Genomic DNA, 23,409 nt, shown 5'->3' on the forward strand with positions numbered 1-23,409 from the left:
TGTCTATTAATGTTTGGAAGAGCATTTTTGTTATGCACCACTTCAAAGACATAAAATATCAAATACAGGATATTACAACAGGTACATATCTTCCCGATAATGACTCCTCACTTCAAGTCAGTCATTTGCTGTTTGGGATAACTGCCTACATAGGGTCATTTTTGAACCTTAATCAAAAAACTTCTCCCACGTAATTTTACTAGGATGACTAAAGATTCCAGAATTATAACCATTCATCAACTACACAAAAGATTTCTTAAGCAACTAAAATGTTCTAGGGAATACAGATTTGATAATAAATGACATGGTTTGTTCCTGCCTTCAAGGACTATACAATCTAGCGATAGAGACAGACATATAAATTGCTATGCATTGTACAAGGCAGAATAAACATGGTTTATTATAGAAGAATAAGCTAAATGCTATTGAGTCACAGACAGTAGAGGGATGAATGATAAAAGAAAGTTCAGGAAAGGTTTCACAGAAGAGGCAAAATGTGGACTTCAATAGTGAGTAGAACTTGAAAAGTCAAAGAAAGGGATTTCTACAATGAGCAAAGATCTGGGGCATCAGTCACAGACAGCAATTTGGTATGGTGACAACAAAACCTGAATGGATAGATGCCAGGGTCAATGAGGCAGGTCATTAAGTTAATAAGAAAGGGTGCTGGGCCCCATGCTAAGGAGCCAAGAATCGAAGGAGTAAATGTAATCAAAAGTTTTAGAGAGGAGTCATAGAGACAAATCTACATTTTGCAAAAGAAAACCCTTCAGCACAGAGCTGGATTGGAGAGGAAAGAGCCTGGAAGAATAGGGAATGTTAGGAGTGAATACCTAGAAAAAGAGACAAGCCAGTGAAGCTAGGAAATATGGTATGCATTGGTAGGTAGAAATTAAGAACTCTTAGCAATTTGTTTGGCTGTGGGCTGGAGAAGCTGAGGTGTGGAGTGACAGGGATTCCAGCCTGAATGTGGCCATTACCCAGGGAAACCGCAAAGGAAGAGCAGGTTTGGGAAAAGGGAAATCACCAAGGTTGGCTTTAGACATTGAGGACAAAAGGATAGAAGAAAAAGAAAGAGGAAGAAAAGGAAAGAGGAGGAGGACAGAAAGAAAAGGAAAATAGCAAAACAAAGATAAATTAGACAGAGAAGGAGATTCATGTCCCAAAACAGAGTCAGTGTTTCAAAAAGCCAAATTCTTTGATATCACAAAGAGAGGAAAACCAGGTGATTTAATTTATCAATTGTATTTAAATGGTCAATTATAGGATTTATCACTATCTTTCTTGCAGTTTTATTCATCCATCACTAAACTAGTTAAATTTCAGATTACTCATTCAAAACCATAATGTAATGGGTCAACTATAAATGCATTCATTCATTTATTTATCTAACAAATATTAATTGAGTGTCTACTATACACCAGGCACTGTTGTAGTAAATCAAAAATCCTTGCTTTCACAGATTCTATCATTCTATCAAATGGGATTTTTGAATCCTTTGAAAAGCAAGTTGCTGGAAAATAAGAGTTGTCAAATTAAGGCCTTATTTCTCATTTTCACATGAAAGGAAATTAGAAGCACTCATTAATATTTACAATGTAAGTTCAGGGACATGAGATTTTATGGCTGCAGGAACCTTCAGTCCTTTTAAGGAATGTTGTCTTTTGTCAGTCATGGCTCTGTGCCTCGCCTTCACAGTCTCTGTACTCACTCACGAAAATGAGATCATTTAGATTAAAATGAGTGGTTTGCAACTGGCTGCTCATTAGGATTAGGGCGAGTCTGAAACAAACAGGCACCAGACCCCACCCCAGACCAATTAAAGCAGAAATCTTTGGGGGTGGGGAGTTGTCATTTTAAACCTCTCCCAGGTGATTCTAATGGTCATTGCCACGGTTGAGAACCACCAGTTGGACGAGGAATTCTTAGTTTCACAGAAAGGAAAAGAGAGACCCACACCCCTACCTACCACACTCTATAATTCCACTGCTCTACATGACTAATTTTCAGCCTGTTAGGTTTGGACACACTCTTTCTTTGAAGGTGCACTTCATTTTACATTAGTGAGCTGTTCATTCCTAGAAGGCAATGTGGGTAACACAAGCTAAAGTGGGGAGCTGGCAATTCTCCAGGAATTTCGGATAATTGTACAGCCAAACTGGTATAAATCAGAATAAAAGTGCATCACACATCTACTGACAATATATATATATTTTGTTAACCCTTTAAAGAAGAGGAAATACAGATTTTTAATCCTTAAATATTTGAAGAAGCCATTTACATAAATATTTGTTTGGCAGGAGAACATCTTCAAATAAATATTATTGATGACCTAGGGCAAGTATAATATTTCCTAAATGTCTACATATGCAGTTGACTATTGCATTTTCTTAATAATTTATTTGCTTTTACTTCAGTTAATACTGGATGGATCTTTCCAGAAAGAACTGCCCTCTTTAAGTTTTTAACTGAAACCCCATTCAGAAGCCAAAGGTCATATTACCTCACCACTAAAAACTATTTTTTAGGGAAGATATAATAGACAAAGTGACCACGGCCTTAATAAATGTGGAATTCTGTAGAATCCAAAGTAAAACTAAGTTTCCCTGATCACAACGCCAAGTTGATTATGTTACTTTGCAATTCATATAAAACGTCTTCTTTTATTCTTCTTTCAAATTGCCCTCACCGTCATAGGGCCCTAAGAACTCAGTGCCTCAAATGGTTTGATTAAAATTGATTGTTAAAAGTTGAGATCAGAGATTCCTCTTCATGCATTCACTCCCGGCTTCAGTGGCTTCTTGGCTTTACAGGAGGCTCATTAATAGACCAGCTTGCCCAGTTTGTCATCTATTTCATTATGCAAAATATATACTTTTCAATTACTTTTCCTGTGTGGAAATCTCTTAACTCTAACCTGATATAATGATTTCTTTGGGTTTCTTCTCAACCTTTGAATGGCACAGCTTTCCTAAAATCTCAACTGGGGGTAGAATACTTGGAAACCCTGATGAGAATTAATTTTAATGTAATGATCTTTATGTGCCCATTAAAATAGGAGTGAAATAGCTTGCAAAGCTGACCACTGGGCAAACCTAGTATTGACCTCAAAGGAAGAAAAAAAATGTTTAAAGCTTTCTGATCATTTTGTTTAATCTATTTAACATGGAATGTAAAGAAACTATTCCTAAAATAAAGCTTTGGTTTGCATCACTAATTTTATTTCAGTTCTGTGAATAAAGTGGAAAAAGTTAGAATGGGGATCTTCTTATCTTCTGATGGTCTTATCTAAAGTTAAATATTTTACAACAGTAGCAATCACGCACACACACACACACACACACACACACACACACACACACGGAGCCAGAACAGTTACTATAATAACAGGTATTTGGTGGAAAACTTTGCACTCACATTCAAAATATAGTTCTTTTATTTACCATATTTTCCTTTTCCTATACAAGAATCTAGATGCCCCAAAAGTTGCCCAAACATAGGTCTTTCTGGCTGTCTTCTAGGTAGACCCTGATGCGCTTACATGCCCACAATGCTTCTTACCAGGCCCCCATAATACATGGGTATATCAACCTGGATATCTTGGTTCACCTGACTCAAAAATATTTTACTTCTCAAGAACTTAGTGCATGATACACTTTTTTTTTTTTTTTTTTTTTTGAGACAATGTCTCGCCCTGTCGCCAGGCTGGAGTGCAGTGGCCCAATCTCAGCTCACTGCAACCTCTGCTACCCGGGTTCAAGCAATTCTTCTGCCCCAGCCTCCCGAGTAGCTGGGACTATAGTCACACGCCACCATGCTCAGCTAATTTTTGTACTTTTAGTAGAGATGGGGTTTCACCATGTTGGCTAGGATGGTCTTGATCTCTTGATTTCATGATCCACCCACCTCAGCCTCCCACATAATACATATTTTAAAAAGTACTAATACCTACCAAAATTATCTAGGTATTAAGAGGAGGCATGGAAAATGAGTCTTAAGATATTCTTTGATTGCCATGATTCTTCAAAACATGCAGGCAGTGCTGGCCCAAATGATACCTTTGTGAGATTTAAAGAAAACTGCAGCTTCCTCAAGACTGTTTACTGCTATCTGCCTCAAAATTGTTGCCAATCAATACATAAAACCTATCATACTATAAATGTGAATAATGTCCCCCTAGAGGTAATACACAACTTGCACAACTGTACATAGCTGCCCTGGAGAAGGAATTCTAAAAAGAAAAAACTGCTTCTAATTTTGCTTCTCTGGGGGTTTATCCTAATTCAGTCAGGTACCAGAAAGGAGCAACTTTCATTACACAAATTGATTATATACATATAGCGTGTGTGTGTATATATGTATACATATTCATCAGGAAGAAATCATACTTCTGAATTTTTTGATTTGGCACTTATAAAAAGGACTAGGGCAAATTTAAGGTGGTTCTTTTCAAGCCAGTAATAACCCAGAAAAATCCACCCTTATACTCCACATTGTCTGAACTGAAACTTGTTTGACAGCAGAATTGACCAAACCATGGAGGGTTTGAAGGGCAGAAAATAAATGTGCAGGGGAAGGAAAATTAAGCTTGGAAGACTCCAGGAGCAAAAAATCTGAAAATCTCAAGCTTGGCAAATATGATCAAGGGATTGCAATGGGAAGGCCAGGCAGGCTATGAGTATCACAGTAAATGCAGAAAGGATCATCTCAGAGACTTCTGGAATTAGGCAGAAGGCAGAGAGGCAGAAGGTAAAGAGCTTTGACACTATACATACATCATTCAAATCCTGTATCTGCCTCTTCCTCCCTGAGTTACTTAGAGAAAATAACTTAATTTCTCTGATTTCAGATTCTCTTCTAAAAAAATAGAAATAAAAGTAACCTTCAGGATACTCAAACTAGGCAAGCAGCAAGTTCCCTTTACCTTTCTGCTTTGCTATGTGAAGTATAACAAGTAATTAAACAGATCTAATGTGTGTGTTTATATATCTGATATTCATAATTTAGAAAGAAAGTGACATTATTTAAAATAAGTGCTTGTCACTAAACCAACTTCATACTTCTGGTGCCTATTCTTGCTTCTTATAAAAAATTCACTTGACACTAGCTATTTTTTAAGTACATGGATTACAGTATTTGACAAAATGTAAGGATAACCACAATAGAAATATTTCCCAGTAATTTATTAATTATATTTAAAACTGAATTACATCCATTTAGTGCTTTTCCTGTCACAGCAGACCAGTGTGCACCGACAAATTTACTGACATAAAGTCACTGCGATCTTACATAAAGAAACAAGGATGTCAAAAATATCCTACAGTTGCAAATGATAAAATAGGCAATGTCTGGAAATGAGAATGCTATTACCAAAAGTGCCTCATCAGTTACCAGAGGAAGCTGGCAGTATGCAGAATGCAATGACTTCACTGTGATTGACTATGACACATAAAAGCTGTCAGAATCAGCACCCACCCAGGAATTAACCCTTTACTTTCCCAGCAAATTACTGATGGCACCTCTAAGCAGAATGAAGCTTTGCCTTACATCGATTTGGCTGGATAATCCAGAAGATCTTAGCTGGGACAAGTCTGGAGGAAGAGTAGAAACTAAGTGTTTTATCAAACCCATTTCACATTGTCCCAGGGTAATTGGCACAGAAAATGTGCAAAATGGTTTGCCAAATCTGGCTGAGATCGACAGACTTTACCCAAATGACAGACAGACTCCTATTACTCTGAGCTAAACAATAATGTTCCTAAATGTACAGATGTTTACAAAGATATAAGTAAAAATGTGCTAAAAAATTTTCAAACCCCAGTACATTAGAGACATTTTGCTGGGATTTGTATAGGATTTAAAGAAACATATTTAGTGCCCTGCCTTCAGAAAGAAATTTTATATGAGCAAACCAACACTTAAATGTATAATCAAAGAAAGAGAATCATCAGTCAGTTTAGGGTAAGCTATGCTGCCTACACTCTTCAGCTGATCTTTTATAAAAGGTCCTAAAGAAAGTGCTTTCCATACCAGCTAGAGAGAGAAGAGGGTGCATCCGTCAGCTCTCGCTTTACAATACAATAAATCCAAGTGTCTTAAAACAACGAGCATTCATTACTTCTCATAAGTCTATGTGTTGACCAGTTGCCTGGATCATTTATCTTATTTTTGTCTTTGCTTATAAGTCTGAATTTGAGGCAGGATATTTCTCTGAACTCTTTGAGTGACTCCTGACAGGGGTGCCTCATTTACCCAGCCGCCGTTTTCAACTCCTGCAGGGAGGGAGAGTGTGAGCAAATGAGGCAGCAACTCGAGTGCGTGAATACCGGAACCAGCTGGCTGTTTCCGGGCTGGCAGGAGCGAACACTCCGCTCACTCAAACCCGCTAGGCTCCACCCCTCATGGGAGGGAGCGTGCAGGTGAGCGGGTGCAGGAGCTGGGGCCAGTGCTTTTGGGCACAGGCAGGAGCAAACTCTGTGTGGGCCCAGTGGCAGCATCTGGGGGGTGTCCACAACCCCTGAAACCCCAGAGGGTGTGTTACAGTGCCTTTTTAGTGTAACGTATTTTAAGTGTTAACAGCTCAGTGGGCCCTTTTGTGTCCTCATTTGTAGCTCCCGAGCTCTTGTCTGGCGTCTAGGAAAACTGAGGTCACACGAAAAATTGAAGGATGGTAAATGTGGGAGATTTTCTTGCCGATGAAAGTGGCTCTCAGGGGGAAAGGGAGCTGAAAAAGGGATGGAGCGGGAAGGTAATCTTCCCCTGAAGTCTGGTCATCTCCGGCCAGATTATTCTTCTCCAAAGTTATGCCACCAAGCTGTCCCTCCAAAGTCAAGTCACTTCTCTTCAACGTCCAGCTGCTTCTCTCTGCTGGCTTAGTCTGGGGTCTTTATAGGCACAGGATGGGGGCAGAGTGGGCCATGGGTGGTTTAGAAAAAGGCAACATTTGAGCCGGTAAACAGGGATGTAAGTTCTTACTTTGGGCTGTGGTCTCAGGCTTTTTGGCTTGAGGGCGGGGCTTTGCCAGGGACCCACCCCTGTGTGCCTAGAATTTCTCTGCCTCCTGACACAAGTGAGCTAAGGACTGATTGGTCTAGGCTAGCTCAGCGAATTGGCTGCAATGCTCAATTCTGTCTCAGGTGGCCTTTCCTCACTCAGCAGGCTATCCCACAGAGAAGGGGTACCATACAGAAAGATGTGTGCAAGGCCTCTTGAAACTTGGGCTTGATACTGGCATAAGGATACATCCACTGCATTCTATTACTAAAGCAAGTCACAAGGTCAGTCCAGATTTAAAGGGTGAGGAAGAGGCTCTGCCTCTTGATGGCAGCAGCTGCAAAGTCACATTGTAAAATATGTGGAAACAGGGAAGGGGGAATAACTGGAGTTCTTTTCACAATCTATCACAGTCTGCTCTCTGGCCACAGTTATTCGTATTCTTCCCATATGTTAAATCTACTTACTCCCTCGTATCAATGAAACACCTGCTCACTGAATTGTCTATTAACTTACACTAAGATCACTTTTTAAGCTTACATTCCAAGAAGCATAATAACATCTGGCACCACAAATAAGTTGGTTTAGGAAGAACTCTGCATGCATATGGAGCTAACTATTCATAGCCCCTAAGTTTGATCTGTCAGTGAATAATATTTGCCAAGGAAAAAATAAAGGAGGAAAAAGCAACACAACCATGGCCAGCAGTCATAGTCCTGTTATTTTTTTTAATATAAGTTTTGGAAGATGATAGAGGATATATATATATATACACATTCCCAGTCCATCCAGCCCATGGTATAATCAAGAAGCTTCCAGGTAACCTGTTGGGAGTGGCTAGGGAACTAAACTATAAATGATCTCTGCCGATCTGTCCTTTCATGTCACTGAAACACTTGGCAAATAATAAAACTATTTTACAATAGTAATTTAACACAAATTGAAAGATTGTGTTTCAATCAGAGAAGTGTAAATGTGGCCAGCTTAAGCAAGTTTAATTTTCTGCCCGAGCATTTGACCACCCAGAGACATGTAATGAAAAGCAATTGAACTTGCTTCTGTAAAACTATTTACTCCCTTCAGTTGCAGGGTTTATGGACCCATTGTTCAATAGTTCTCTCTTGGATTTCAACACATGCTTGAGTGGTTGCTAAGTAAAAATATAAAGAATGCCAAAAAGTATACTAGATATTTGGACAGATTAGGTGATAAAGTACCATAATTATGTAATCAACAATTAAAAGGCCAACTTGAACATCTAAAAGGCCAGGAGCCCAAGCTTTTGTTTGTGCTTATCATTCCAGTATATGCTTGGAAAAATGTACACCAACAAATGTTGGCAGCCAATTTAAATCTTTCAAACAGTGCCACCACTGTATTTTTCCTGTCTAGAATGCACTAAAATGTAATGCATTCTAATGCAATTTAATAAAATATATATCATAGAGGAGAGCTACTACTAATTCCAGGTTTATATGCAAATTTATGGCTGGTGAAAATGAACTTTCACAAACATTACTGAGAAGGTAGTGAGAGGTGCTACTACATAAGACATAATTTGTTGCACTCAAATTTTAGCTATATTAATTCCAAGTCCTAGGAAGTCTCTGGGAAGTAGAAGCAACAATCAACAAAACTTTTGTCACACAATATAACAGCTGTGGAAGATTGGCATAGTAATGATCCTTAATGAATGATACCTCTTTCATCTAGACCCTTGTATCATTCCCTCCCACACTGATTCTGAGCTTGGCCATGGGTCTTGCTTTGGCCAATGGAACATTAGCCAAATGACATAACCAAAGACTTGAAAAGTGCCTGTGCACTAGGGCTTGTTCCCTGGTAATGCAGGCATCACGTGAAAATGCCTGAGTTAGCCTGCTAAACACGCTCGGATGAGAAAACAGGCAGCAACAATTGCTAGGCATGTAGTGAGGCCATTTAGACCATCCAGCTCCAGTTGAGCCATCAGATGACTGTAGTCACATGAGTGACCCCAGCCAGAGTTGCAAAAGAACTGCCCAGCTGTACTCAGCCAATGTGATTAACGTATAGAATTGTGAGCAAATATAATAGTTGTTGTTTATGTGACTATATTTGGTGTGGTTTGTAACACAGGAGAGAGCTGATACAGCAGCAAAGTCTCACGTCCTCCCTTTGTTCTCTTGAGGTCTGATCATGCCTTTGCTCATATCCTGCCAGTTTCTTCAGCTTCCTAGACTGGCCCGTCCATCCTGTCATGTCTGTCCTTAGTCTCTAAGCTGGTATCAATTCAATTCAATCCAATTCAACAAGACTTTATTGAGCACCCATTCTTTCTTCAGCCTTCTAATAAATTACTAAAAATAATATCAGTTTCACATTCACTAGATGAGCTTCTATTCTGGGATAGCCTCTTTGTGCAAATATGTGTTGGATAAAACAAGTATTACAGAGTTAGGTTATTTGAAAAACAGTTGATTTTTACAAGAGTTTTAGCGTGTCAAGGGAGCTTAATATGAAAGTGAGTGTTGGAGAACAGGATACGCAGTGAGTGCATGAATGCGTAACTGTGGGTGGTGGGACTGAGAGAAGGATGGTTGGAAGGAAAATGAAGAATCTGCCAGAGAGCCATGGGAATCAATCAATAGCAACAAATGACATGCCTTTGCTTTATGTGTCCAGAAGTCCTCCTTCCTGACCTCTCTTCTTTATACCTCCTTTTTCTTCAAAGCACACTCTAAATATCATGCAGCTTTGGCATAAATGGAAAAGTTTGTAAAATTTATTATTTTTTTAAATGCTCACAGGAAAAAGCACAGTAGTCCACTGGCATCTCCCCTACCATAGTGTTTATATCATCATTAACCACAAAATCTGGTTGAAAGTGCAACAAAAATAAAGTGGTGGGTGAGGATGAGACACATGGCTGGACATGCTTTCAACAGCAGGCATCTGGCCAGCCATGTCAACAAATGTGGTCCACATGGCACAGAGTAGTGTGGTAAGAATGGGCCATGTAGTAAAGAGAGGAGAAAGAGCCAGTCCCTTCCCAATGTACAGGCTGCCCCCAAACACACACCCTTCTATTTAGTCAGCACCACCACATTACTCAATTCCAGGCAGACTCATCTGGAACTTTGCCATGTGACAGCTCTATTCTGCCTTAGGAATGAAAATTTAAACATGTTTCTTATATTTTATGCCTATTTATTTGCTTGACTGGCCATGTCGAGGTAGAACCTAACTTACATTGGGTCTTGGACGGCAGCACAATAATTCAGGATGAAGGAGGGCATTGCCATTTTGGAGATGGGGCAACAGAAACATGCCACCAAATTTTATTGGGCTTCTATATATCTAAGCAAGGAGAGCCACAATAACCAAAATCAATGCCGGACATGGTTAGATTGTCTCAGCACAGCAAATGAAGGACATTTTGTTTAGAAATTCTCAAGTGAAATGAAAAAAAAAGTTACAATTTAAAATACAGTATCTTAATCACTTTTTTTTTTTTTTTTTTTTAGACAGGGTATCCCTTTGTTGCCCAGGCTGGAGCACACTGGTGGGCTCACTGCAGCCTCAACCTCCCAGGCTCAAGTGGTCCTCCCACCTCAGCCTGTTGAGTAGCTTTTGGTAGAAAAGTATGAAAATATTCCCAAGTAGTTCTTCCTTTATGCAAGAATAAACAAGAAGTAATCTTATTCAAGAAAATTTATTGAATTGAATGATAAATCTAAATCTATAATGAACTCTACACTATGCTTTGTCTAAAAGAAAACTAAACCCACATGTGTTTATGAACTGAAATTATGTCAAAAATCACTTTAATTTAAAAATGGTTTACCTTCTCTAATTTTATTTTTTATTTGCTATTCTTTCCTTCACTTTTCTCTTTAGCTCCTTTGTTACAGTTAAGATTTTCTAGTAACACTTTGCTTACATTTTGCCCGTTATAGTTAGGCAAACAATTTCTGAAGTAATTTCTTATTTAATAAACACGGACCTTTAGGACCTGTTAGATATTCAACGCATTGTTCAGAGGAGGAAACTAAGATTTGGTCCATTTCATTGATTTGGCCAGACCCATGGGGAAAACGGTGGGCATGGTGGGCCCCTATCCAGGCTAGATTCCTGCTCTTCCTTCTGCACCATGCCTCTGCCCTGGAAAATCACCAGGTTTTTCCCCAGCCTGGTGATAGGACTGCTTCATGTAACAGAAGCAGACAATGTTTGCCCACAGGTATTGTCTTCAGAGGATATCTTTTTATTTGCTCAAGTTCTATTTTTGTTGTTTCTACTTATTTGTATTTACTGCAATCTGTTTCTCCAATTATAAATAAGTTGTATTTGAAATGTTCAGGTATGGGGACCTTTGTAAGAGAAAGACTTTTGTGGCTTATGTCAAATTTGACATGTAAACCATTGTGGACTATCTTTTCACTTTAGTATTTTATGATTTTCCTGGAAATTGAATAAATCAGCAATTCCAGTGTCTAAAAGAAAATGTGAAGAGAATGTGCTTTTTATCATTATAACTGTACCCCAAATTCCCAGAATGGAAACTTGAAAAATACCTTAAAACATAATTTGGGATTACATATTTGAATTACTTTTTTAAAATGTCCTATTTTAAAAGAAAGTAACATATTTAAAAGAAAAAATTCCTATAAAGTTCTCTTTATATTTAAAAACACATTTTTTCCATAAAACTAGTGGCTTTATAGGTCATCACATTATTAAATAAAAATAGTTGGGCAATAGTAAAAGTCTAAATTATCAAGGAATTTGGATTAAAAGATCAAAACAACCTTTCTACACTTAAAAATTATTTTCCTTTAAGAACATTTTTGCTTACCTATTCATAATATGGAATTAAAGTATATATTTCTTATCTAACATACAATTATATGTGTTAGAATGATTAAGTATGTTATATCTAATATAACTATTAAGTATTCTCCTTGTACTCTTTGTTATCCTTTAGAGATTTTAAATCCATAGTAATATTTAAATCAAAAAATCAAGCTAAAGATATTAGGATTTGCTTGTCAAATTTTTCCTTGAGAGTATACTACTTAAAACCTACACATTTTTCAAGACTTTAAATGGTAACACGAAGATATTTTCATATACAAACTTGAATTGGATTATATCATTTAAGCCCTATTTAATACTAATATGTGACATTCTCATAGTACTTTATCACTTACAAAGTAGTAACTTTTTTAAAAAGCTTGTTTTTAATTTCAAATCAAAACAAATATTTAATTCCAAATTATTATTTTTTCTTCTTAGTGAAAAAACCTACACAGAAACATTTGAACTGTTTTCAGCAGAGGTGACAGCTAAATGAAGACAGCAGAGAAAATAAATGAAAATGAAAACAGAGATCATAGAAGAAAGAAAGAATACTTTTAAAAGATGGAGAAATAAGGAAAGAGGTTTAATGTAAATGTGATACAGTCATGTTGATTTAACTCATACATAAGTGCACCAGGCAAAAAAAAAAAAAAATGGCAACATAAATGTGCTGGGTAAACTTTAAGGATCCAGAAAGGAGCCATTTATTGCTCTGTAACCTCAGCGGCAAGCTAAAATTATTTCCTAAATAACAGATTTCCAGTCTTGCTGAATTATTGTGTAACTGAGGGGCAATAACTTTCACGTAATCTCTCCCCTGGCTACCTGTAAAATGAACAACATGAACTAGATCCAGGTAATCTTAGATGCCATTTTCAGAAAATTCAATCTTGGAAACTTTTCTATGGAAAATCGAGTCACCCAACAATTCAGGTTTTGGGAGTTTTAATTAACAAAGTGGTTAACATCTAAAGAACAAGAGAAAATAGTATATTAATTTTGAAGTTTAAATAGCATATGTTATTTTCTTTTTCAGGCCCCATTATCAAGAAGAAGTAAGTTAAGTTTGGCCAGATATTTTTGAGAACTTCAATTGCTAGAAAAGTTTAACTCAGATGTCACATAAAAGTTTCTCTTGTGATACTGAGATTTCCAAATAATGCTTACATTTTCTAACAAAGTCATAAGTCAATTTTAAAATTTGCTTGTCTCTTAACTGGAACAAGGAGTAGAAAATGACAAATTCATATTGCTTCTTATATGCATTCATTCATACATGTACTTAATAGGTATTTTACCTAACTCAGATAGGTAGATTTGGCCAATGGAGCTTTTTTCTTTTAGTATTTATCCAGTTTCAAATTTAATACAACCTACCATTATGATTTCACCAGTTGATGATAATTTTGTCAAGCATTACAATTCTTACATGAGAATTCTTATGAAAATAAACTAGATATAGATTTAAATAAGTTCAGGTTATGCTTATTGATGTATAGGGCTTGAAAAATCTAATCAATATTTTTTCTCTGTAAAGATTTCAACTTGTTTTACAGATCCATATTGATGCATTGTAGTTTTTAAATAATGTTTCACAAAGCTGCAGAAAATGAAAAAAGATTGTTTTGATCCTGTATCTTGTAAATATGAGATTAAAAAATTAGAGTTCTTCAACCTGGTAACAATTTTGTAATTTAGGTGACTAAGTTGAGCCATCCTTTAAAGAACTGGGTAAGTGTTAAAATTTTCAACCCTTAAGTCTAGTTCTAGTTCAAGAAGGTAAATTGGGCACACACTGTGGTCAACTATATTCCCTGAGAATATATTGTCATATAACCTAGACTTTAAAAAAAAAAAAAAAATGAAACAATGGAGAAACACTATACCCAAAACTGTTCTATCTTCAAATCTGTGGAGAAGGTGGATGCTGAGCTGTTGAAATAATAGACAGACTTCTATTATAATAGTTCAGAATTGCAAAAATTCTATGGAGGGAAGGAGTTATAAACGAGGTGAAACATTGAGAATTAATTGAAGGCATCTTTATTGCATCAAGCAGTTGGCATTTACTCCCAGGCCGAAAAACAAAAAAGGTTATCGGCGGGTGGGGAGGGCAGGGTGGGAAAGGGGTCCTGTAAATAAGTGGCAGAAAATGCCAGTAGAAAGCTGAGGAGTCAAGTGAAGATATTGGTTCTTGGAGCAGCTGTAGTTCTAGAATTTGGAGAGTTCTTAACTTGTCAATAAGAGTTTTTACCCACTCATTCTAAAGTGAAGTTTTCTAAAGGACATGACTCACCCTATTCCACTTTACTTCACATAGAATCACCAGTTACTAGAGGGACTTAATGGGAAAACTGTCTTACATATAGAACAGTAGAGGAAACTCACACCATTCTATATATAGTATTTCTTCTTAAAATATAAGTGGGCAAAACAAGATATTTGAGAAGAATCAGTAGCATGGAAGAAAAAGACTAAGATGAACAGAGATAATTCAGGGAATGGAAGAAAACATATAACACCTAGCAAATATTCAAGGAGACCAAAGAGATGTTACATCCATGAAACAAGAATGGTTTGCAATAAAAAAGCCTTCATCAGAGACCAAGGCAGAACTCTCAGAAATGAAAACTAACTGGAGAAATTTAAAATTTTAATTAGAAAATTAATACAGTTAAGAAAATATTACAGAATGTAGAACAAAGAAACAAACAGAAAACAAATTAGTGAAAAATATTACACACACATACACACACACGCACACACATACCTCTCTCTATATATATTTAGTTCAGTACTTGCAATATAGGCATCCTAGAGATAAATAGTGGGCAAAGTAGAAGTAAAAATGATCAAGGAACTAATAAAGGAGATTTTCCCAGACTAAATGCAGTCATAAGTCTGCAGTTGGAGTTTGCTTAAGTGTCCAGCACATTAAATTATAAAAGGCTCACCACCTAAACAGATTTTTGAGACATTTGAACATCCAAATGAAAAAACAGAAAATCCTAAAAGCTTTCAGAGACAATAAATAACTACAAAGGAAGAAAAATATGATAAGCAATAGACTTTCAGCAGCAACATGGAGGCTAGAAGGCAATGAAGCGATGCCTTTAAAATTCCAAAGGAAAATTATTTCCAACCTAGAATTCCATACCCAACTAAAGTACCAACCAAGTATGAGGGGAAGTTATAGACATATACATATATGCATGGGCTTACAAAATTTAAACCCTTTCATTTTTCTCAGAAAGTTAGCTGAACATATACTTCTGTATATTAAAGAGGTAAGCTATAGATTCATCCCAGAATAGTAGACAAATCCTGAGGAATGGCAATACAGCATGTCGTAGAGAGAAACCCTGCCAAAGGAGAGTAGGAGGAGAAAGGATAAGCTTCATAAAATGAAAAGAGTAGCTCTCAGATAAAAATAATTAATAAGAGCATACATAAGCCTCAGGATTCAAAGTAAATTACGTAGAAACGATAAGTCAAAACTTTATGAAATGTCAGAACATTTTTATCAGAAAGTCTCAGACTAAATATAATGCAAACAAAAATGTGGTTAATGCAGGGGTCCCAGGCCCCCTGCCCGCACAGTGGTGGGCAAGCATTACTGACTGATCCCCACCTCCTGTAAATCAGCAGTGGCATTACATTCTTATAGGAGAAGGAACCCTGTTGTGGACTGTGCATGTGAGGGATCTAGGTTGCATGCTTCTTGTGAGAATCTAATGCCTGACGATCTGAGGTGGAATAGTTTCATCCCCAAATCACCCTCCTCCACCACCCCACCGCCACCCTCATCTGTGGAAAAATTATCTTTCGTGAAACTGGTCCCTGATGCCAAAAGGTTGGAGATGGCTGGTCTAATTGATTACAAGAAAAGAAAATTCACTTGATCTTCATGCTAGCAATAGTCTCCTTCTACTGGCTTGGGACATTGGACCTGACCTGGCCCAAGAGGGAATAACATTTACAAACTCACAGATAATATATATATAAAGATATTATATTAATATATGAATATATATTAATATAGAAATATATATTAATATAGAAATATATATTTATATATAATTATTTTATGCATGTATATGTTTAACTATTCATTTTTTAATTTTTAGGTGAACATAGAAAAGCTTGGAATAAGAATTCTCAGCTGTGATTGCAGGATAAACTGTAAACATTACCAACCCCAAGAATATAAAAGCAAAAGTGCAGCTGACAATATGGGATGTGGCAGATCGGGGCAAAATTACTCCCACCATTAAGTTTGCAGAGTGAGGAAATATTGTCAAAATTTAGTGAAACAAGAAATAGAAGTTTAAGTGTATTTTTAAAGTTATAAATATAACAAACTAAAGAATATAAGTATATAATGATATATAATGAAAATCTAATTAACAAATATTGAGAACAGGATTGAGAGAGGTCAACATGCAGTGAGCGACATATGCACCTTTCACAGAAGGTGTTCAATAATGTGGCATAAGGTTGTTGAATCTAGAAATTTTAAAAAGTAAAAAAAAAAATTATCTAGAGATATGAAGATAGTCAATAGGGAACTTAAAAATGAAAATGGTTGACTTTCTCTCTGTGCAAGCAGCCTGGGGAAAGCTGTGACTATTGCTCTGAATTGTATGTCCTCCGACAAATACTATGTGTTATTTGTCAAATGAACATTTGTTACTTTGATACAACTATTCCTTTCAAAAATAAATGAATAATTTTAAATCATCAAGATCTTGCTTGGACATGAAAAAGAACAGTCTAGACAACATAATTATGGACTGGTTTATCTACTGGAGAAAATGATCATAGTTGCCATTTCCTGAGCACCTATTTTATATGAGGCAGGATGCTGAGTACTTTCTATACTGAAGATCACAACAAGGTAGAAATTATAATGCTTATCTCAAAGATGTGGAAACTGAGCTTCAGGGAATTTAAATAACTGGTCTGAAGTAATAAAGCAGTTGAGTAGTAGATCCAAACCTATTCCAAAGTCTAAAAATATTTAAAAACCAAATGATAGAGGTCACATTAAATGGTCCCTCAAAGCGTATTTCAAGTCTGACATTCTCTGATTCCAAAGCAAAATAAGATAACATTCTACTCAATTTTTCACGTTAGCCTAAAAATCAATACAGAAACCCAATATAATGTGGGTAACTAGACAGTTTCATTTTCAGGGGTTGCGTGTAAGGGCCAAAGGGTTTATTATCTAGCACAAGTGCCGGAATGTTCACTTGCAGGCCCTTCGTACATCTGGTGTGCCTGCGTCACACTTACACATACTTTATTTGATTAATGTTTTCTTGAGCCTACAACATTTCTGCATGCAAAAATATTACACTGTTATAGGAAAACAGTAAATCAAACAAAAAGGGGTCCCTTTATCAAAGCCTAGTTTATGTTTATTTTAAGAGTGTTCAAAAATCCACTCCATGCAGTTACGTTTTACGGCTCATGAAAACAAGCTCCAAATGTACAGATATTTCATAACATTCCTATCAGCATATAAGAGCTTCTTTCACAGCTGGCACAGAGTGTCCTTTCTTCTGTCTCTTCTAAATCGGTAGGAAGCTCCTTAGATCTCCTTTTGCGAACATTTTCTCTCCTGGCAGTGGGGAATCACAAAGGGGACGCTATTGATCTGGCGCTGAAGGGAAAATTTCCACACGATGAGATAGCTAACATAAGTACAAGTTCAGGCAGGAAACCAATGATTTTATTAATTATTGCTGGTCATGTCATTATAAAAAATACTCAGGCTAGAAGGAAAAATACAGAATGCTAGTATGAGTGTGTGTGTGTGTATGAGAGAGAGGAGAGAGAGGAGAAAGAAGGGACGGGAGATGGGAATGAATGCCATCCTGTAGACACCCCACCAGCACTCACCAGAGGAAATCAAGTTGCCGCCAGTTTGGCTGGGGTTCAGCGCCATCTGCATAGTATTTAAAAGTGAGAGCCAAACTCTGAGCTATTTTATTGGAGTTAGTAAGGAAGCTCTCCAATCTATATCTGAAACTCAACCGTTCCAGCTTCTGAGCATCACTAAAAAGAGCTTATGGAGGTCAAGGAACTTAAAAACAGCACGAGGAGCCGCTTTGCAGTCCATATAAAACTAGGAATCAGGAGCCTGGGCATTTGCAGAGACCACTTGGTCTCTAATGAATGGTGGGAAAATCCTGAGATGGCTCTTGGGAAGAAGATTGTGAGATAGAGGACAATAATAATACAGTATTAATAGGTAAACTAGACACAGAGTACTTACTCTGGGCCAGGCAGGGTTTTGAGGGTTTTAGATTCATTAATTCATTCAATATCCACGGTAGCTTCATGGAGTATTATTATTATTGTCTGTATTTTGCTGAAGAATATTCCAGGATGAGTTCCTACATTATGAATTCTCTTCCTAATGTGATTTTTAATGTTTGTTCCCTCAGAATCCAAGACTGTACTTGTTTTTTGTTTCCAAGTGACTCAGAAGTATGCAAATGTGATTCTCAGTTTCTTTCAATATCCATGAAGCCTTTAAGAAAAACACAGATTTGAATGGATTAATAAGATTTATTGACAGATATAGTTAATAGTGATAACAGCTATTTATTGAATGCTTTCTAGTGCCAAACTCTCCTTTTCATGTAATAAATTAAATTAATCCTTATAACAAACCTATAAGGCAAATGCTGTTATGACACCCATCTATCAATGAGGAAACTAAGTCACCAAGTATCAGGTAGTGTACCCAAGAACACAAAGCTAGTAAGAGGAGGAATTAACCCAAGGCCACAGACTCTAGAGTCTATTCTATTGTTCTCATATTTATTGTTACCACCCCAAAACTTAGTGGCTAAATCCAATACTTTATGATTATTTCTTTCTCAGTTCTGCAGAATAACTTGGCTCAATGAGTGGTCTCACTGGGATCTCTCAAGAAATTATAATCACATGGCAGCGAGGGCTGGAATCAAATGAAGACAAAACTGGACTGGATGTCTAAAATGCCTTTTCACTTACAAGCCTGAACCTTATCAACGATGGCTGGAACTGTTGGGAGTCAGCTAGCCTCTGCCTCTCTCCCCATGTGGCCTCTCAGTGTAGGTAGCTTGGACTTCCTTACAGTGTCGTGGTCTCAGGTCTGTCAGATATCTCATATAGCCTGTGGTTTTGCCCAAGTGAGCAATCCAAAAGACCCAAGACACTGTAGCAAAGTTTCTGTTCACTTAGCTTTGGAGGGATGCAGCATCACTTCCACTGCATTCTATTAGTTGAAAACAAGTCACAGAATCAGCCCAGATTCAAGAAGAGGGGATTTCACAACAACAGTGTAGACACTTGGAAGCATGATTCACTAGGGGATTATGGTTGGAGACCAGTACCATAGCTCTTAGCTACATTTATTTGCTGCTTATTCTGCAAACTGGAGAGCTGGAGTTTTGGTTTTAGTTTGAATGAGGCAAAACAATGCTACTGAAAATAAGTATGTAGGAAATCCTTTCCAAAATAATAATCTTTTTCTACTAGAAAAATCTGCAGAGGTGGCATTGAGTCGGCCTCAAGATGATAACAGCAAGAGGAATTACAAAAATGTCTGGAAAGACTCTAAGCCTCATTAGGTAAGATAAAAATTAGCATTTTTTCTAACTCCTTCATTCTTTGGAGCAAAGTTTAAAGTCTCCCTAGAATGCAGGCGTTTTCCTATTGAGTTCTTGTCCTGGCTCTGCTGCTAATTAGCCTTGACCAAGTCACTTAACTTCCCAGCAACAGTTTTCTCTTCCTTTAAAAGCCAATTATAAATATTTTCCATCATGGAATTGATGGGAGGATCAAATGAGATTACGTACATAAAAGTGATTTGAAAACTGAAAAGCAAAGAACTTCTTACTATTGGATCTTGCTATTGGCAGACTATTAGTTTGAAGGATGTATCCTCTCTTAGGCAGTAAGCTCTGGGATATCAGGGACTCTCTTGTGCAATGTCCTCATTGCCTAGAACAGAGAAGAGCCCATAGTTAAGGGGAGCATATTCTTTAACATCCAAGTAGGAATACTTTTAAGGGTGAAGAGGACATTTTTAATAATTGTGCTACACAAGAGAAGGTATAAAACAGATGTATGGAATCCTATCCTAGTAGACACTCAATAAACATTTGTTGAATATAAATATTATTTGTATTATTTATTTTTATTTTTGTACTTCCTCATTGTAAATTTCTTGTCATTCTCTCTTATCTCATCCTTCCTTCACTCTCATCCAAGTTAATCTTTATTTCCAAAGCCAGAAGTCAAAGTTGATCCCAAATCTAATAGCAAGGTGGCTCTTTCATTAATAGATTTTCACTACTCTGAATGTCAACCTACCTCCCAGAAATTAGAGTGACATTTTATTAATGCCGTATGTAATTTTTTAGTACCTATGACATAGCAAGCTCTGTCATAGCTGGTCAGGGGGAAGCAATGGCTAAGACAAGAAAGATCCCTGCCTTCAGAGAACTTACGTTCATGTGTAGGAAGACAGATGATATACATATAAAGATAATGATCTCAGATTCTCCGTGTTGTAAAAGGTAATAAAACAGGAAGATTTGGTAGTCAGTGATGCAGGTTTTAGAAAAGGCAATCTAGAGAAAGGAGGCGTTTCAGCTGACATCTGAATGAGCGAAAGATCTAGACATCTGAAGAGCAGAGGAAAGTGCTCAAAACAGAGAAAGCAGAAAATACACAGGCCCAAGGTGGGATGAGCTGGACAGTGCACTGAGGAAAGGAGAGCTCATGTGGCCAGAACCTAGGAAACCAAGGCAAGAGGTACAATTGTGATTGGAGAACACTGGCTTTGAATTCACATAGACCTCTGTTAGACCTTCTTATTCCTATGGTATTACCAATTATACCCTCCAAGCCTACTTTTTAGAATTAATGTGAAGATTAAACAAAAGAAATGTATTTGAAGGCTCCTACACAGTGTAGATGTCATACAAATGAAGAATGCCAAAGAGTTTCAAAATTATCTTAAGTTTCTCAAATGAATACTCCTGAAATAATTCATGAAGGGCTGTATTTGTAACCCACTAATCCAAGGACTAGGTGTAAAAATTAAAACTAATATCATCTGTAAGGAATTGGAGGTTATATATTTTTTTCCTGATGGTTGTTGAGAACTTATGTATGTGGTCGATCTGAATACAGATTAGCAGAATACAAATTTGAATAACCTGGCAATCATTTGTGGGAAACTCCTCTTGCACCCTTCTCTTGTGCCCTTTTCCTGTTTCCCAATCTCCTTGTCTCAGTGTTTCTTACACATACTATTAATTTTCCCACTAATATAACCGGGGCTCAGGCATTAGGTTCCCCATCTTCTTTTTAACCCTCACCACAGCCTACTCCCTTTCATAGAATAAAATACTGCCGTTTCTAAAGAAACCTCAAGCTAGTCAGTCCATACTGAAAGGGTTTAAGCTTTCTAGTTAGAACTTGGCCTTTTTGTGCTTGTCCTGCACTGCACCTGTTGTGCAGATGCCATTCCAGCCGCTCTCCACTGAAATGGACAGTGTATGAAGTTCTTTGTGCAACTCTGCAGGTGCATTAATTATAGACTACCTGGATGCATCTAGAACATTTGGCAGTAGCAAGACTGCAGTTAATGTTCTGTTAAACAATGTTTCCAATGGTGTATATTGTGGAGAATTACAAGAGACAGTCAGATAATGGCTTACTATAATCCAGGAGCCATCTGATCACCTCAACTGCATCCCTACTCAATTTTGTTGCAAAATAAATCTTTTTCTTTGATAATGAGTCTTCAAAATTGGTAATAGGTATCTGCCTTGGAATAACGTATGAGAGAGTAATATTTACTGCCACAAAAATAATTTCTAGTCAGGGAAATTCATTAGCATTACTGAAATGTTGGCTCTTGTATGAATGTGCCCTAGCTCTTCTCTGAAGCCAGGAATCCCAAAGGCATTTTCTTACTTTGATTTGAAATGTGGAAAAACTCAGCACTGCCAAAGATTGCATTTTTTTAAAAAGGTGAATCTGAGTGGATTTTCCACCAAATGCATAAGAAACCAAAGCAATTTGAGTGACCTGTATTGAAAATTTAAAAGCACTCATGTGGAATAGTCAGCGTGTAGATCTCTCATTTGAAAAAGAATAAAGGTAATTAAATCATCCTTTTTTAGTTAGTCCAAAGAATACCCACTAAGATGAAACCAGTTTGCCAGCTCATTAGGTAAAGTACATAAAGGCAGCCAAAATCATCTTAGCTCCCCGGAAGCTCAGAGAGCTTCAGGGAGTGGACCAACCAATACAGAAAGATTGGTCAGGTATGTGTCCTCTTACCCAGGGAGAACAGCATCTCCACTAGAGGAATGGCCTGTTTCCCTAGTCTTTCAACTAGATAAGAAAATGTTTTTGAGAGCAATTCTTTGACTCAGGGAGGAAGGTGCAGGTGACAGCAGGGAGGGGCTGGAGTTTTTTTATTAGAAGGAAAAGAAACTTAAGAAATCACGCTGTTGAAACTCACTATTTTCAGAGAAAGAAAGTTTTCAGTTACTCATGTTCAATCATCTTGTAATAACACTGAAGGAATATCAAGGAAGTATTCCTAAAAGAAAGTTATTTAAGGCTAAGTTTGGGCAACTCCTTCAGTTACATTGGGCCATTAGAACCTAATGATAGAAGCTGTCTTGAATATGAAAAGGGATAAAGCAGAAAAAACAAGAAAGGAATGCTGGGAAACAACCAGACGTAAGTCAATACTTCAATTTCATACTTGCACTAGTTCCTCTGCTTTTCTTTGTTTCCTCTTGTTCTTCCATGTTTACCTCTTCCAAAAAAAATACAGCCCAAATCTCACCAGAAAAAAAGCTAACTTTCATGTCTCTCAGTAATTTTATTTAAAATACCATCACCATAGACTAGGAAAAGCTATTTAAATGAAACAGCATAACAGTATTCCATTTGCCTCTGGAATCATGAAATCAAATATAAGAAAACTATTTTTTTTCAAGTTAAAACCTTGAAGTTTCCATGGAAAACGAAGATCATATTCCCTAATCATTAACAACTATGTTGTATCCCAGCCTCAGTCTCAAATTTATTGAGTCCCATGTGTACAGTATGGGATATCTCCACTGTGATCCCTTCAAAACCAGCATTTATACTGAACCTATAACCTCCTCTTCAGATTTTTTGTCATGGCATACACAGATTCCCAGATTCTCATACTCCTACCTCCGGGATCATTGTGGAGCTACTGCTACTCTCCTTCACAAATAATTCAATCCCATATACTTCACTAAATATGTACTGAACTCTATTAAGTGCCTGAGAAATAAAGCTAAATAAAAGAACAATCCTACCTTCCAGAGACTCAGAGTGTGGTGTGAAAGAAAGACACATATGCAAGTGACTACAACACAAGTTGGACTAGGATCAGCTCTAGCGTAGACATGCAGAATGAAATGACTGAGGAGTAGAGTTTCAACAGGCAGAATGTGAGGGAAAGCATTCGAAGCAACTGTGACAACACGAGTACAAGCACAGCGTGAGAGACTAGTG

The 23,409-nt window shown here is 37.1% G+C and overlaps 1 long non-coding RNA gene across 1 annotated transcript; it reads left to right on the forward strand.

Annotated features, from left to right (window-relative positions):
- The first annotated feature begins 6,405 nt into the window (after positions 1-6,405).
- Positions 6,406-12,903, forward strand: LOC139356569 (uncharacterized). Its single transcript, XR_011608591.1, has 3 exons — positions 6,406-6,419; positions 7,159-7,277; positions 12,271-12,903. It is a non-coding gene; the product is annotated as an uncharacterized lncRNA (long non-coding RNA).
- Positions 12,904-23,409: the final 10,506 nt, after the last annotated feature.

The sequence above is a fragment of the Macaca nemestrina genome, chromosome 10, assembly GCF_043159975.1.
Source record: "Macaca nemestrina isolate mMacNem1 chromosome 10, mMacNem.hap1, whole genome shotgun sequence".
Taxonomy (NCBI): domain Eukaryota; kingdom Metazoa; phylum Chordata; class Mammalia; order Primates; family Cercopithecidae; genus Macaca; species Macaca nemestrina.